Consider the following 17,562-nt stretch of genomic DNA (forward strand, 5'->3'; position numbering starts at 1 on the left):
TTATGAAAGGACTGGACACTCTGGCAGGAGGGAACATATTTCCGTTGATGGGGGAGTGCCGAACCAGAGGACACAACTTAAAAATACGGGGTAGACAATTTAGGACAGAGATGAGGAGAAACTACTTCACCCAGAGAGTGGTGGCTGTGTGGAATGCTCTGCCCCAGAGGGCAGTGGAGGCCCAGTCTCTGGATTCATTTAAGAAAGAATTGGATAGAGCTCTTAAAGATAGTGGAGTCAAGGGGTATGGAGATAAGGCTGGAACAGGATACTGATTAGGAATGATCAGCCATGATCATATTGAATGGCGGTGCAGGCTCGAAGGGCAGAATGGCCTACTCCTGCATCTATTGTCTATTGTCTATTGTCTATTGATAGATTATACTTTTCTTTTCATTTGGTTTTAATGCGGTGGTCCCTCATTGATACATAAGCAACAGATTTGAGTTTAATAATAGAACAAAGTTTATTATATTAATCAAAAGAAATGAAATGTATGTACAACATTTACATATAACAATGTTCAAGATATAATCCCACTCATCCCAAAATTATTCCTTTACAGATTCCAAAAATGCTCCTCTACAGTACTCACAGCAGAGAATCTCCTCCTCTACAAACTGTGACTACCTGCCTGGAAAACCTGGCAGCCTATTCCTAGATCCTTCATATGCCTACGTTTAAACTTTTTTACTTGAAATAACTCTTTTAGGGTTTTAACCAAACTAATTGGTAACTAATACTGAACTCTTTTCACTGAGTTAACCTATTTTTAACAATTCTAAACTTACTTCTTCTTTTCTCAGGAACAAGCAATTAGGGTTGGGCAATAAATGCTGCCTTGCCAGCAACGCTGTCATCCTGTGAATGAATTAAGAAAACTGCTTTATACGTCCAGATTTGGCTAAGAAACCTATCGAATTGCTCCAAACAATTTCAATGAAAGTAATCAATATCAGGATGTTGGGCCTTTCAATAATGGTCTTCAAATACCCTCATCAATCAGTTGAGACCCCTGAACATCATATCCAGTTGTGCATCCTCAATCCAATCTTCCATTGCAGGATCATTGGGTGTTTCTGCTCGTCCCCCATATCTGTTCAACTTCCTGCTTCAACCTCATCAGTAAATAAAATACTTAACCTGTCGATATTGCTTCCTTCTTCTGTAATGTCAAGGGACCACAAATGGGCTGAACTCTTAGGACCTGAACTCCTCCACAGGTACTCAAGCTTCCAATGTTGGTAGAGCATTTTGGTCTCCCTTGTGTTTCCTGCTAGTTTTATCAGCTCCAGCTCAGCCAGGGACCTTTCAAACTCAGCCACCACAAACTGATGCCTGCATTGTGGAGTCGCAATGACAATGCCAGAAATCTAATATGAAATTTAAGCATGTGGACAGCCCACTGACCATGAAGAAGGAATTCTTTATTTCACTGGCATCAGGTCTTTACAAACATGAAGGGAAATTGAAATGAAGCTTGGAAACAAAATATTTACATGGAATTGAACCTGTAGTTCACATCTGGTTGAGGAATCCTTTATCTGTCTCTCCAGCTGCCAGTGGGTTTGCTATCTGACAAAGATACCCTTTCCTGCTGAGAGTGAATTGCTCATTTGCTTGGTGCTTGCCTTCACTATCCTCACTTACCACTGAAATCCTGTTACATATGGATGACAAAGGATCTATTATGTTACTTTTTGATGTTATGATTCCAGGATGCTTCACAAAAATGGCCATTCAACTAGATTTGACAAAGATTTTAGTCCTCAATAGCTCAAGCCTACCCACTGATGAAAGCCTTATCTGTCCTTTAGTTAGTTCCATCCTTGACTATTCCCAATGCTTGTCTGGTTAATTTGGTCAATCTGTCGTCCTGTGAGCACATCCAAAACTCTGCTGTCTTTAAGTCCATTTTTAAAAATTTCTCACTGCATCTTCACTAATTCTTGCTGCGTGATCCCAATTTCTGTTTCCTTTCTTCCAATTCTAAATGCTGTGTGATCATTCAAAGTATCTTATTCTTATGAGACTCTGCTTTTACTTTTACCCTAAATGTATCTGTTAATTTTTTTCAATTTAGCTTTAGTCAACAATTTTCAATAATCCAGTCATATCTTTCACTTCCAGAAAACTCTGAGCATTCAAAACCATTTCAAATTGTATGTAATAAACCTAACCTCAAAAAAGCTGCTATGCATCCAGAACCACTACGCAATATTACTGTAACAAGAAATACACAGATCCCTCTTAAATCCAGTGAATTCAATAATCCCAAATGAGCCCCCAGTTGTTATGATCCCAGCTGATGTTATTACTGGACACATTGACTCAAACCTGACTTGAGGGAACATGTTTTGTTTTGATTTTAATTAAAGTCTCACACTTAAACATTAGCACACAATGTTGCAGATTTTGCTTTAACAATAAAACCAAACTTTAAATATTTAAGTAAAAATAAAATGGAATAAACCAAACTATCTACAATTAACAGAAATTCAAAAATTTTAAACACAGTAGATTTTTCCTTTATTTCTTCACATTTCTGATTTTATGTTTTATAATTGCACTGGAGAGTAGCAACACTAAACAACACTTTTCACTGTATTTTGTAACAAGATACGCATGACAATAAATAAATCAAATCAAATCAAATGAAACTGTAATGCCATTAATTTTGAAGTACTCATTTAGAAAGTGAAATGTAAACAACGTTTTTGTATACTATGCAAAAACACAATTTGTGCAGTACTCACAGCAGAATCTGTCTCCAATCTCTTGATAAGTTTAAGTCACTTCAATTTATGACTACAATTTATAGATTAGAAATACAGTTTTTTTTATTCCTGGAGCTATTGTATATCTGAGCTCAAACTTACTCAGTAACCTCATTAGAGTTTTATTCCAACACTACTGGTCTGGGTCAGTCACTTACTCATTACTCTAAGGTAATCTAGTTTCTCTGTAAATATCATTTGTCAGACCTACACTACATCTTTACCCAAGGTCTTCCCAAACTGCTTGGAACTCAAATTTAGAATAAAAATATTCTCTAAGCTTTGAGTGTTTCACTTAAGCTTAAACAAACCTCTCCCAACTGTCTAAACTTGAAATTGTTTATCTTGTTTGGTCAAGAAACCCTATCAATATACAAAAAAACTATTAATTCTAAAGTTAGGCTTCAGATACTGTACTAAAAGAAATCACCGTAGCTATAGCAGTACTGACAAGTTAAAATTAACTTCCGATGCACAGAAAAATCAATGTCTCTCACTAACCCAGAATCCAAGAACTGAAACATGCAATAAATGATATTAAAATATACAAATATTTCAGTATATCCTGACTCACATCAACTGCCCTTCACTTTTCACTTATATGATCACTTATCTATATTCACTCCTAGTTCACTAAAATCTCACTTTTTAAAATCTTCAACTTCATGTTCAAACTCCTACACAGCCTTACCCTTCCCTACATCTGTAAGCCCTTACTGTCCTGCCACTTTCCTTCAACTCCACAAGCAGCCAGTATTGGAGGAATGTAAATACCCCAGCTCTAACATGACAGAATTGGCTAAGGGGCCTTCTTTCATCTGGATTCTACGTCTTGACTTTCCTTCTGTAAACCTCCACCGTCCGTCATGTTTCTCCTCCATTAAATGCCTGCTTAAAACCCGCATTATTAAACTTTTAGTCACCTGTCCTAATGATGAAATTCTTTAATTACTTCTCAACAATTATCTGATTTTTCTGTGTGGCGCCTTGGGACATTTTTATATCTAAAGTGCTATGAAAATGTGGGTTGTTGTTGTTGTCTGCCATTGATACAATGGGTTCTTTCTGAATGACCGGGTTCTTCATTCCGAGCAAAGGTAGCATTTTCCCATTGAAATAAAGAGATGCATTGCTACTTAATCAGTTTGAAATGAGTAAAATCATCAAAATTAAAGCAAATTTGCAGTCTACTATTATCACTACAACTCTCACACAGCAAAGACCTAACATATGCAAAGTTATAACAGTTTTCAAAGCAGTTAAACTGTAACAAGAAAATATCATCCTTATGGTACACTAACACATCTGGGTTTCCTAAATTGAAGAAAATAGAAGAGTAATTTTGGTTCAAATCATTAAAATCACATTAAAGCTAGTAATTAGTGTGATGATTAGATACTTTTCATAACACTGGAGTTAAAAACAAAAGTCAGATCGTAGATTTTATCTCAGTGGATAGTTTCAGAAAGAGTCTCATTCATTCCTGGACCAGACTAACTCAAACAAGGCCTCTATGTGTCATCTCTGAAAATGATTCCTTCACAGAATCTTCTTTTATCTTTTGGGAGTTACAGTTTCTCTTTTGGTTGACTGTAAAGTCTGGAAGGCACATGTAGCCTGATGATAAACGTTAATATCTCTCCCAGAGATATATTCTCCATAGGCATCAGACAGCGACAATTTTCTTTGAAGTCACACAGCTGTCCAGCACACTGCTGTACATAGTAGATAATAAAATGTATGGAGGATAGAACTAAATTGAGATACAAATGTTAGTTTTACTTTAGGTTGCTCTACATAAATTCTCCTTTTTTCACAGGAACTACAAATTCAGTTTGGTTTAAACTGTGACAGGTCTGCTTCAAAAACAAAGGCTTACATTGATATAGCGCCTTCCATGACCCAGGGTATTACAAAGTGCCTTTCAGTCAATGAAGTACTTTTGAAGTGTAGACATTGGTTTGAACCATGACAGCCAATTTGCACACAGCAAGCTCCCACAAATAGCAATGTGGTAACTATCAGATTTTCTGTTTTAACAATGTGGTTGAAGGATAAATATTATCCAATAGCCCTGAGAGACTTTTCTTGTTCTTCTTTGAAGACAATGGGTCAACTGTGCATATGTCCCCATGAAATTCACGAGTGAACACATTGGAGAGAGTGTAAATGCGATTTACAAGGGTGGTTCCAGGGATGAGAAACTTCAGTTATGAGGATCAATTAAGAATTTGGGACTGCTGTCCCTAGAGCAAAGAAGGCCAAGAGGAGATCTGATAGAGATTTTCAAAATCATGTGTCGGCTGGTTAGATTAGATTGTTCATGCTTATAAAAAGAAAAATAACAAAAGGGCAAAGATGTAAAGAGAACTGCAAAAGAAGCAAGGGTGGTACAAGAAAGAAGTATTGGGAAGGCAGATTCAATTGAGGTATTCAAGAGGGCATTGGACAATTATTTGGATAAAAATAATGTGCAGGAGTTTAGAGAAAAGCAGTGCATTGTGGTATGAGGTAATGATACACATTTGCAGAACTAGTGCAGGCATGATGGGCCAAATGACCTCATTCTGCACTGTAAAACTTCTGTGATTTTGTGATGGTTCACTCTCAGGAGCAGTTTCACCATGTCGAGACTGTCTCGATCTGCATTTCCTGCTCCAAAAGGAGAAATGCTCCCCAGAGTTTTTGATTTGGGTGATTGAGTATGCTGCTTTCTGCAAGGTAACTTGAAACACAGGTTCCCACCAAACTCTGGAGCTTGCTGCAATAACAGTTTATACAAGAGTTGTGTAGGAACACAGCAATGGCCAAACATGATTTGTTACGTGGTGTTATGGAAGGAACTTGGGATCAGTTCAGTTGAGTAACACTGTGGGAAAGCTACCTTCTGCTGGCTTGGCCACATGAAGCTCTTACGAAATGACTCACGCTCAATGCCCAAAATAATGTAATAGGACATGGAATACAGAGGAAGGACATGCACAATATTTCACAGAAAATGTCAAAGAAAAAAAACTTGCTTGGAATGAGTGAGAATTTGAAAATAATAGAATGTTGAACTAAAATCAGGAGATGGCATGCCTGGGTTCTATAAAAGTTCTGTTAGCTCAAGTAAAACAGACTGAGCACTTGGCTTTGCTTTCAAAACTTTATAGTGACTCATTCTCATTGTTATAGATGAAACGGTGGACCAAGATAACTATTACATTCAAAATGCTTGGGTACAGATACTTACTTTAATCTTAAATATTGTAATTTTATAGAAGATAAATGTAAATATTATTACTCTCTCAAATTGAGAAAAAGACACCATTGTATTGGTGGTGTCTGTTTGTTAATGTGGGGAAAATCACAGCTGAATTACATTAAAGAACCACCCACATGCACTGTATGGCCAATTACCTTCTGATTCCTTCCATAACAATTTTGCAACATATCATTACAGATGACACAGCTAGCATTTTTCAGTTAATTCAAACAAGCAGCTTTTAAAAAAAACTGGCCAGGTTGAGATTCCAACCAGAAATGCCTTAATAACAAATGATTTTAAAAATCACCCAAAAAGAAACAAATCTGGTTTATTTAGTTATGAAATGAGTATAATATTTGAACGGTGAGAAATTCTTGTTCACTTTTTCCAGTTAAAATGAACCAATAGTTCAACTTAATTTATGAATTTTCTTCTAATAGTTGCTTTAATGACTCAGAGGTTTTGCAACTTTGGATTGCATCTTCAGGAAACTTTACATCATGTGCCAGATCTTTACTCTCAGATTTGTTTTGGTTTCAGTTGTCTTTGTTTTCTTTGTGTTCCCTTCCTCTCAGAAGCCTGTAGCAGGATGAATTGAAAGCAGTGACCATCCTAAATAAGCCTCATTTTGTCTTTGCCCAATAATGCACATGACCCATTCCAATCAGCAACTGGCAATCAAGAGCAGGCACCCGGAAAATGTTTCAACTGTAGCATCTACCATACCTCTTGATTAGGCTCCCTGGAAACAAAGTTTTTTTTTCTTGATCTGTATTCAATACTATTAAGACAACCATGAAGATCAGCAGAAGGCAGTTACATTAACTTTCAGACACCCAGTGAGTTTATTTTCAAATGCAAAACAAGTATCTGAAAGCCACCCTTACAGTACCATGACCAATTTATAGTCAAAGATGGCTTTGGTCTTCCTAATAATCAGGAAGTTATGACCCATTCACAATTTTAAGTCACTGAGGATGCTTACAGGGTGGAGGTAGTTAAGTGGTTCAGAGCAAATTTAGAGCTATGAAAGCTATCCCCATGGAGGTGATGTTGCCACCATGGCCCACCGTAAGCAAGATGATAATGATAGGTGTATGATGGATTCTGGATCCAAGAACTGAAGGGAGTCAATGGATAAGGCACTATCATCTACAGTCATAATGGTAGATCAATCAGAACCTTGGCTTAAAATTTTCTTTCGACGCTATGAGTAGTGAGTTTGAGCAGCATTGCAGCCAAAATGGCCAAGATGCTGGGTGGCAATGCCATTGTTAATGAATTTTAAAGGAGAAAGGAAAGCTGGAGATTGGACGGTAATCAAGAGGCACAGATGGGCTGTGAATAGTTTTATTGAAGATGGGCAGCTAATGATTCTTTTATAAGAGAAAGGCATGGTTCTCAGGAAGAGGATGATTGGTAACATTGGCTGCATATGGGGTAGGAAGGAGAGCTGAGTGGTTAGTTGGGAAGGGAATCTAGTGAGTAGAAAGTATATGTCAGCGATGAAAGGAATACAGAACATACAGGATGATGGGCAAAGAATATAAAGATCTTTAATCATTGGCTGAATTTTCTGCCTGATGTATGGAGGCCAGTGGGTCATTATGTTGTCTCCTTTGACCGATTTCTGGAGAGGTAGCTTCTGGAAGGAGACAGCCACCTTCCGACCAGCAGCTGGATAGTAAGTTAACCCACGGAAAGTGTCAATTGAGGCCATTCTTCACATGTGGTCTGAATTTTCCAGGTGCTAGACTTAATTCTGGATCCCTTAATGTGGCTGGGGCCCATAACAGAATGGTAGCTCTGCATGCTCATGATCGCAGGTATTATTTTTGAAAGGCTTCCTCTCTGCAATGATGGCCTGACAGTGTTTTTCATAATATTTACAATAGCTAAGATGGTGCTTTCATCAGGGGCTCCCATTTGCTGCAGATCCCACCAGTTATTGAAAGATGCTCCAGAAGGCAGTCTCTTAGTGTCCATCTCCCCAGAGAATCTCCTCAGGAATCAGCCACAGCCTTTCTAGGTACCCAACCCAGAATTCATCTCAGCTTCAGGATCAGGGGCCCAAAGTAGAAATTAATCTTCAGGGACCGGTTTTTCTGTTTTCCATGTAATTATCCAAGTGAAAGATAAGCTCTCACTGTTTACTTACCTGTAAATGAATTCATCAAATTTGCATTTGTGTTCTTGCTGAGTCTCAGTCAACTCATGCATCGTGAATCAGCACTGTTAATGCCACTCTCGGATCCACACCAGAGCCACTCTAGTGCATTCCAATGTCATTGTACATTGCTACTCAATGTATACATGCAGCTCTCCTCAGGACCTGGAAATCATTTTGTTGTATCTCTTCCTACTCTGTATTCAACCTCCCATTGTAGTAACCCTGAACAGATAAGTTAAGAGACCCATCATTAAATTATAGGAGTGATCAATTACATTTTGTTTTACCATATTATACATTCCAATATTATATATGTGAATAAAAGTGAGGAACAGTGGAGTGTTTTACTCGGCTCAGCTTCACAATCACTAGTAAAAGTCACAGAATCAAAGAATTGGTACAGCACAAAAGGAGGCATTCTGACCATCATGTCTACACATGCTCTCCAAATCAACATCGCGCCTACTGCCATTCCCCTGCCATCTCTCTATAACCTTGCACATTCCTTCTTTTCCAATATTATCCAATTACTTTTAGAATGCCCCTTTGAAACTGCCTGCATGATACTCAGAGAATGCATTCCATATCTGAACTCCTTACTGCATGAAAATGTTTCTCTTCATGTCTCGATTCTTTCTGTTGTCAGTTATTTTACATTTATGCCCCCTTGTTCTTGATCCTCCCATTCATTTGGACGGTTTTCTCCTGATCTACTCTGTTAAAACCGCTCATGATTTTGAATGCTTTTGTCAAATATATTCAATTTTCTTTTCAAGAGAAACAGTCCTGATATCTATTGATGTTACTGAAATTCTTCATCCCTATAACCATTCTCGTGAGTACTTTGTGCACTTTGTCCGGTGCCTTCACATCTTTTCTAAATTGTGGCACCAAGAACTGGACTTAATACTCCATTTGAGGTTTAAAATTCACAAGCTAATCTCATATAAAATAATTGCAACGCAGAAGAAAGGGCTGTTTCTAGCACAGTAAAAGATTAGTCTGGTACTTAAGACATTAATAGTCTTTTATTTGATACCAAGAATAACAGACGATTGAATATAATCTTTAGCAATATACATTTGGAGATTTATTTGTCTAAGCACTGACCCTTCCCCATCACAAGTATGAGTGTAAGCCATGTTATTGAATTTCAGCTTGAAAGACAAACATATTTCAGAGTTCCAGGGAGTGCTCATATATAATGTACATAATGTGTATATTCACGTATATGAGTTGTAGGCCAACCATAATTGTAGGACACAGAGTGCCTCTGTCTTCTGTATGTAACCATTTTACATTTCCTCAGAAGGGAATCGACAACTCCATCACCTGTGAGTGTTGTACAATGCAAAACCAGCCAGAGAATTCTGGCAAGCCTTCTGAGAAATATATTGCAACAAACTACCTGACCCAGTACGACAACTTACCGATACCTGCAAATAAGCAACTAATTATGTTATTCTAAATTTTGATATCTAGAATGCATATTTGCGATTTATTGCATAGTGTCAAATGAGGTATTGGTCTTTCTTGGAAAAATCTAAACTCATAGTTCAGGTATTATGTTGAAGCTGTTATAAGTAGCTTTTAAAACTGATTTTTTTTTTGTTTGTCTTGTATTGAATACATTGAGCAGTGGATACAAGCCTGAGGCCAACTGCTGAGAAGTTATGCTTCAGCACTTCCAGACTGCCCAGCAGGAGAAACAGTGGGACAACAGTGACTTCATTCATGAGATCCTGAAGGAATTATTACAGTTTTAGAATTAATTGATTTTCTACACAACAGTAAAACATTTACAGAAGATTGATGCAATAGTGTTTTAAGAGGAAATGCTCTTTGATAAGGCTGGTTATCATGAAGCCGTTCTATAAAGCCACATCCATTAAAGGTGTAAATAAGTAAGATTGAGTAATTTAAAGGCATGAAACCAAAACTGGTTTGTTTCCTGTGGTCCATGAATCTGTGGGGTTACTTATTTCGGTAAATGCTTTTGAAATTGACGTAAATGGGATGGAATTAACTTTGTAGCAAATTTGTCAGGTAATTCAAAACACTGAAACAGAATTGTACCTCCCCACAATCACCGAACAAACAGTTGCTTATTTCTTATTTCTGCAAATGACTCAGTTAGCTCTAGGTTGAAGGAGGCCTCCTAAATGCCACAGTGGAAAATATTCACTCTGCACATAAACAGACAATCATAAATGCATAAGAAAAGTTGAATGACTGCCTTGATGGTTTAGCTGATTAAAAACTTGAGTAACTGAGCTACACAGACAAGAAGGGTTTCGGGGGAGATATGGTCAATGCTGACTGACCTTATTTCAGCTGGGCTGATGATGGGGTTGAATGTGCATGTGCATGGAAATTAGGTGCAAAAAGAATTCAGCTAATTTGATTTTTAAAAAAAAATAGGTTTTGCTTTAATATGTTCCATGAATATTTAGTTTGTTAACACTCATGATCTAGTCTCAGATGAAGAATAGGCACTGGGCAGAGGTATTGGAAAGTACTGATCAACCATTGCAAAGACAATTGGCAGAAAAGACCAATGAGTTTTGACACCAAGTCAACTTCGCTTTACTCACACCTGTGGCACAATATTCCTTTTAATAATAGCTGCGACCAGTTTAAGATCACTGGCAATTTGTTGTTCCTCATGTCGATAATGACATACCAGAATAATTAACTTAATTTTTGCTGGTTCTGCTGAGAAGAAGTGACCACTGAATTTAGAGAGGTGCTGCATCTAAGGGCCAATTGCTTCTGGAAAGTATTCAAGGCACATGGATAAGGAATAAACACATGTAAATGTCTGAATCTGAGCAGAATTTCTCCAGTTTCCTCATTTCCCCTTCTCCCACCTTGTCTCAGTCCCAATTCTCAAACTCAGCACCACCTTCCTAACCTGCAATCTTCTTCCTGACCTCTCCGCTCCCACCCCCACTCTGGCCTATCACCCTCACCTTATCACCCTCACCTTAACCTCCTTCCACCTATCGCATTTCCAACACCCCTCCCCCAAGTCCCTCCTCCCTACCTTTTATCTTAGCCTGCTGGACACACTTTCCTCATTCCTGAAGAAGGGCTCATGTCGATTCTCCTGCTCCTTGGATGCTGCCTGACCTGCTCCGCTTTTCCAGCAACACATTTTCAGCTCTGAATCTGAGCACAGTAGTACGTTGAGTTATCTTGGGTACAGTTTCACTGTTGTAGCATACTATTTTTGAAGAAAATTCTAAACATGTTGTCATATGGCTGTCGTATTAATATAGCATCTTTCACAATCTCAGGATGACCTAAAATGCTTTTTTTTTATATATATATTGAAAAAATTTGTACTCTTTTACAAAAGGAAAGAAAAAAAAATACAAAAATATAGAAAAAAATAGAAATGATGTCACACTATTATACTACAGAGTTAAAAATCACACCAGGTTATAGTCCAACAGGTTTAATTGGAAGCACACTAGCTTTCAGAGCGACGCTCCTTCATCAGGTGATTGTGGAGGGCTCGATCGTAACAGAATTTATAGCAAATAATTTACAGTGTGATGTAACTAAATTATACATTGAAAAATTGATTGTCTGTTAAGCCTTTCATCTGTTAGAATACAGTGATAGTTTCACTTCTTTTATGTGTATATTATACTACAGTAATGTTACTATTACTCTGCGGGATACAATGGTCTCATATTTCCTTAACTGAAACTAAAATAAACTTCAATTAAATAAATTAGAATTAAACTAAATTACAACCAAATTAAATTAAATTACATTACATGACATGACATGACATTGCATGACATGACCTTACATTACATTACTCCACTCGCTGCACCTCCACTGAAGCTCCCGTCCACGGGAGCAACAGTTTTTATACCCGTATTTTCTAGGCCTCCAACCCCTGAGGTCCCCAGACCGCCATATACGATGCTCACGGTTACATAATGACCCTAATCAGTATCGCTAATAGGTCCGTGTTTATGTAATTTAAAAAGGGCCGCCGTGTCTTATAAAATTGCTCCGTTCCATGGTGCACCATACTTGTCAGGTATTTTGGAGGATGTACTCCATCACAAGTCTGCGCTACTCCACAAGACCTGGGGTTTCTGTGATATCCAGTTCATTAGAATGTTCTTCTTTGCACAGTGTGTAAGAATGTTAAATAACCTTTTCCCATACTCGCCGAGAGAGGGCAGATTCAGCAGTCCTGAAAGAAGGCATACTGGATCCATCTTAAGTTCAATTTCCAGGATCTTCTCCAGCTCATTCACTAAGGCATCCCAGTATCCACGAGTCTTATAGCAGGCTCAAAAGCAATTTGTAAGGGTGCCAATGCTAATTTTACGTTTGGGATATTTCGGAGAAGGCCCTTTCTTAAACTTTACTAACCTCTCTGGGCCCTGTGAAGGATCTTCAGTTGCATAGCTTGAGCTTTATTGCATATTGAGATTTTCTTTACATTCTTCCATATCTACTCCCATGATTCCAACAAAATTTCTTCCGCTATCTCCTGATTCCAGATTCCATGGAGACTCTCCATATCCCCCAAGGCGCTCCCTCTCTGCAAGTGGTATGTGATATTAACCAAGAGAGCGCCCTCACATCGGAGCACTCTTCTCTCTCTGTATCAACTTGTAGGACTGTGCTAAGAGCCTGGTTTTCTTCTGTATATAATCCCTAACCAGAAAGTATCGGAAAAGATCCCTATTAGGAATCCCATATTTCTGACTAAGTTGGTTGAAAGACATCAAGACCTCTCCCTCGAATAAATCTCACAAACAGGAGATTCCCTTACCCACCCATGCTTTGAAGCTGGAGTCCATTTACCCCAGTCTAAATCCTGGGGTTCCCACTAATGGGGTGAATGGTGAGGTATTAAGCAAGTTGCCCTCACCCTGCAGCATTATCCTCTATGCTTTCACCATGTTTATGATAATAAAGACTCACAATGCTCGGCCATGGATCTCATCTTGTCCATAAACAGTAAATTGACGAGGGGACACATTGCAAGCAAGGCCTCAACATCAAGCCACATTGACCTTGAGCCCTTATGCACCTAGTCACCTACATATCACAACAGGGCACCTATTTGGTATCTCTTCAGATCTGGGAGATCCACCGCCTCCATATCCTGCGGAAGTTGCAACTTGGTAAATTTAATTAGGGGCTGCCTATGGCACCAAATAAAAGATCCAAGTCAATTGGTAAATCTCTGCAGCACCTGCCTGGGTAACAACAATGGAAGCATCCTCATAGGGTATAATAACCAAGGAAGAATATTCATTTAAATCAGAGCTATATGGCCTAGCCACGATATTGGTAGCCCCTCTCACCGCTGCAAGTCCTGCTTTATCCTCTCGACCAATTGCACAAAGTTAGCTCCATACAGCTGACGGAAGGTAAGGGTAATAAAAATTCCCAGGTTAAGTAAACCTTTCTACAACCACTGAAAAGGAAACTGTGTCCCACCCTCCAATTCTGACACTTCCACCAATCCTCCCACAGGCATGACTTCTGGCTTTGTAAAATTTATCCTGTATCCAGAAAAACTGCCAAATAACTTAAATTGTTGTATACCTGGGGCACGGACTTTTCCGAGTTAGCCAGAAACAGAAGGACATCATCCGTATAAAGAGTAATTTTATGTGTTTATGACATGTTACTATATTGGAGCAGTTGTTGTTTAATACTTAAATAATCTATAATTCTGTTAAGTTTTCCAATAGAGTTAAAGTTAAACCAAATCCTCTTTCTTTAGTTCATACTTTAACAGTATACGGTAAGAATAAAGTGTGCTTTACTTAAAGCTGAGTAGTGTGACCAACTGAATTACATCTGGAACACAGCATTGTACACATACCTTTAAATAAGATAAATGTTAGAACCTATACTTTCTCCTTGATAGATTTGCAGGAGGTTTGGTCTGTTCCATAACAAATGGGTGCTTTTGTCACATCAAAATCTTTAATCCCAAATTTGGTTTAGGATTATTGAGCTCAGTGACAGTGAGTGGTGAATGTTAGTGTTTTTTTCCGGGTGTTGTATTCAGTTGGTTTAATCAGGGTGTGCCTTCAGTCTTTTAGTCACTAAGAGTTTCTGGGGTTGGTGGGGGGGGGGGGTGAAAATGGCTAAAATTAACTTGCAAATGAAGCACCTTGAGTTAGAGGCAATGGCAGGAGAAAAAGGAAAAGTAAGAATAGCCTTGGCAGAACAAAAAGGAAAAGAGGCAAAGCAAAAGAGAGAGAGATTATTGCAGCTGAAAAGTGAACAAAAGAATTTTTTAAAAAGCTTGTATATAAAAAGGAAATGAAATAGTTTGAGTCATGATTAAAAGCATAAGAAAGGGAGAAAGAGGAGAAATTAGGTGTAGTGATGAGGATAGTGATGAAGAGCAAACACATCTCAGCCAAACGTCTGGCAGGGATCCGTTTAAATACATCCAAGTGTTACCAAAGTTTGATGAAAAGGATGTGTAAGACTTTTCCTTTTAATTTGTGAAAGTAGCTGAACAAATGAATTGGCCGGTGATAATGTGGGTATTGTTGTTTCAAACAAAATTGGTAGGTGGAGTTAGTAAGGTATTTGCGTCACGATCAGAGGAAATATCTGGAGAGAGTAATGAGGTGAGAAAAGCCATCTTAAGTGCATATGAACCCATGTCAGAAGTCTACAGACAATGTTTTAGGAACTTAAGGAGGGAACCTGGTCAAACATCCATTGAGTTTGAAAAGATCAAACAATGTGGTCGGATAAGGCCATTGAAAGTAGATCAGACATATGAAGCTCTTAGAGAAACTATTATTTTAGAGCAGTTCAAAAATTCACTTCTTAAAATAGTGAGAACTCATGTGGAGAGCAGAATGTTAAAACTGCAAGATTAGCAGCAGAAATGGAAGATGATTATGAGTTAGGTCATAAATCAAAGTTTGGCTTCCAACATCAATTTCAATCTGCAAGAGATAGAAATTGTGGAAAAGAGAAATCCTCAGAATGTAAAGAAAAAGGAGATCGCATTGAAGATAGTAAAGGTAGTTTACTCCAAGTTAAAAAGGAAACCCATGAGGATAAAAGATAAATAAAAAACCTCAGGTGTTTTCACTGTAATAAAGCAGGGCACATGAAATGTTGGTGGCTTAAGAATTGCACTGGGAAGATAGATGTGGTAAAACAGGATAAGCCAGAGAAGTTTATTAAAATGGTAAAGGCGATTCTGAAGAGCTGCAAAAGAATGTACATACTAGTCAGGATTGGCTAATAAGAAAATGCCAGATCTCTTTAAAGAATGTACCTGTCTATAGGAGGTTTACTCGTGTGTACATTGAGGGGTAGGTAAAGAAATTAAAATTTTAAGAGTTACAGGAACAAGTCAGTTTTTGATGGTGAGAAATGAGGAGATATATACTTTGAGAGGACTATTGCCAGAAAAGGTGGTAGTATGTGGAATTCATGGTGAGAAGAATGGTGTTCTATTGTATAATGTGATGATGGAGAGTTAAGTGAAAAATGGAGAAGTGGTGATAGGAGTTAAAGAAATATTCTGTGTTCCGGAGATACAGTTGATCATCAGGAATAATATAACTGGATCACAGGTGAACCTGTAGTTGAAAAGCCAGTGGAAAATCAGGCAACTGAAATGTTAGAGGAAGTATATCCTGGGAAATTTCCTGACTGCGTGGTGACAAGGCCACAAAGCCACAGATTGAAACAGGAGGGAGAAAAACATCAAAGATAAGAAAATTGAAGTTCTATTATCTGAAATGATGTTTGATCAAGTGATTAAGGAAAAACAAGAACAGATGGTCTGGTCCATAACATTGGTGGTTTCTTCTGGCTGTGGATTTGATTCTTCAAATGTGTGGTGCTTTCTATGATGGGTTAAAGTTGCCAATCTGGGAGTGCTATGTGCATCCTTGATACAGCACCACCATGAGCTGCATGTGAGGAGGAAGTATGCCAATAAAATGTATTTGTAATCTTCTCGGCTGGTGTGGCAGGTCAGGCAGCATCCGAGGAGCAGGAGAATCAATGTTTCGAGCATTAGCCCTACGTCAAGAATGAGGCTTGTGTCCCAAGAGGGCTGAGAGATAAATGTGAGAGGGGAAAGAATGCTGGAATGCAATAGATAGATGAAGGTTGGGGTGAATGTGATAGGTCGGAGAGGAGGATCGGGCGGATAGGTGGGAAGGAAGATGGACAGGTAAGACAGTTCAAGAGGACGGTGCTGAGTTGGAAGTTTGGATCTGGGATAAGGTGGGAGGAGGTGAAATGAGGAAACTGGTGAAATCCACATCAATCCCGTGTGGTTGGAGGGTCCCAAGGTGGAAGATGAGGCGTTCCTCCTCCAGGTAGTTAGAGTTTAGCAGTGGAGGAGGCCCAGGACTTCCATGTCCTTGGTGGAGTGGGATGGGGAGTTAACGTGTTTGGCCACAGTGTGGTGGGGGTTGTTTAATACGCTTGTCCCAGAAGTGTTCTCTGAAATGTTCTGCAAGTTGGCCTCCTGAATCCCCAATGTAGAGGAGACCACATCAGGAGCAAAGGACAGTGTAGACAATGTGTGTGGAAGTATAGATAAATCTCTGTTGGAGGTGAAAGGATCCTTTGGGGTCTTGGACTGAGGTGAGAGGGGAGGTGTGGGTGCAGGTTTTGCAATTCTTCTGGTGGCAAGGGAAGGTACCAGGAGTGAAGAGTGGATTGATGGGGGCTGTGGACCTGACAAGGGAGTCGTGGAGGGAATGGTCTCTCTGGAATGAGTTGAAAGGTTGGATCTGGGATAAGGTGGGGGAGGGGCAATGAAGAAACTGATAAAATCCAGATTGTTCCCAAGTAGTTGGAGGGTCCCAAGGTGGAAGATGAGGCATTCTTCCTCCAGGCGTCAGGTGGATCCTTCCTCATCCAACAGGTATTTACCTGTACTTACACACACGCCATCTACTCTGTTGATCCCAATGTGGTCTACATTGGGGAGGCAGGACGCCAGCATGCAGAATGTTTCAGAGAACATCTCTGGGACACACACACTAATCAACCCCACCACCCTGTGGCCAACCATTTTAACTCCCTCTCCCATTCCACCAAGGACATGCAAGTCCTAGGCTTCCTCCACCACCAAACTCTAACCACCCGACGCCTGGAGGAAGAACACCTCATCTTCCACCTTGGGACCCTCCAACCACATGGGATCAATGTGGATTTCACCAGTTTTCTCATTTCCCCTCCTCCCACCTTATCCTAGATTCAACCTTCCAACTCAGCACCACCCTCTTGAACTGTCCTACCTATCCATCTGCCTTTGCACCTATCCGCTCCATCCTCATGAGGATGAGGTAAAGCATTCATGTTAGACATGAACGCTG

General features: G+C 39.1%; 1 long non-coding RNA gene across 2 annotated transcripts in view; it reads left to right on the forward strand.

Moving 5' to 3' along the window:
* Window positions 1-14,336, forward strand: part of LOC140463998 (uncharacterized) — an 84,542-nt gene extending 70,206 nt beyond the window's left edge. For both annotated transcript variants that reach the window (XR_011954836.1, XR_011954837.1), the window contains one exon: window positions 9,837-14,336. This is a non-coding gene — a long non-coding RNA (uncharacterized lncRNA). The remainder of the gene's footprint in view (window positions 1-9,836) is intronic.
* The last annotated feature ends 3,226 nt before the right edge of the window (window positions 14,337-17,562 follow it).

The sequence above is a fragment of the Chiloscyllium punctatum genome, chromosome 39 (assembly GCF_047496795.1).
Source record: "Chiloscyllium punctatum isolate Juve2018m chromosome 39, sChiPun1.3, whole genome shotgun sequence".
Lineage (NCBI taxonomy): Eukaryota > Metazoa > Chordata > Chondrichthyes > Orectolobiformes > Hemiscylliidae > Chiloscyllium > Chiloscyllium punctatum.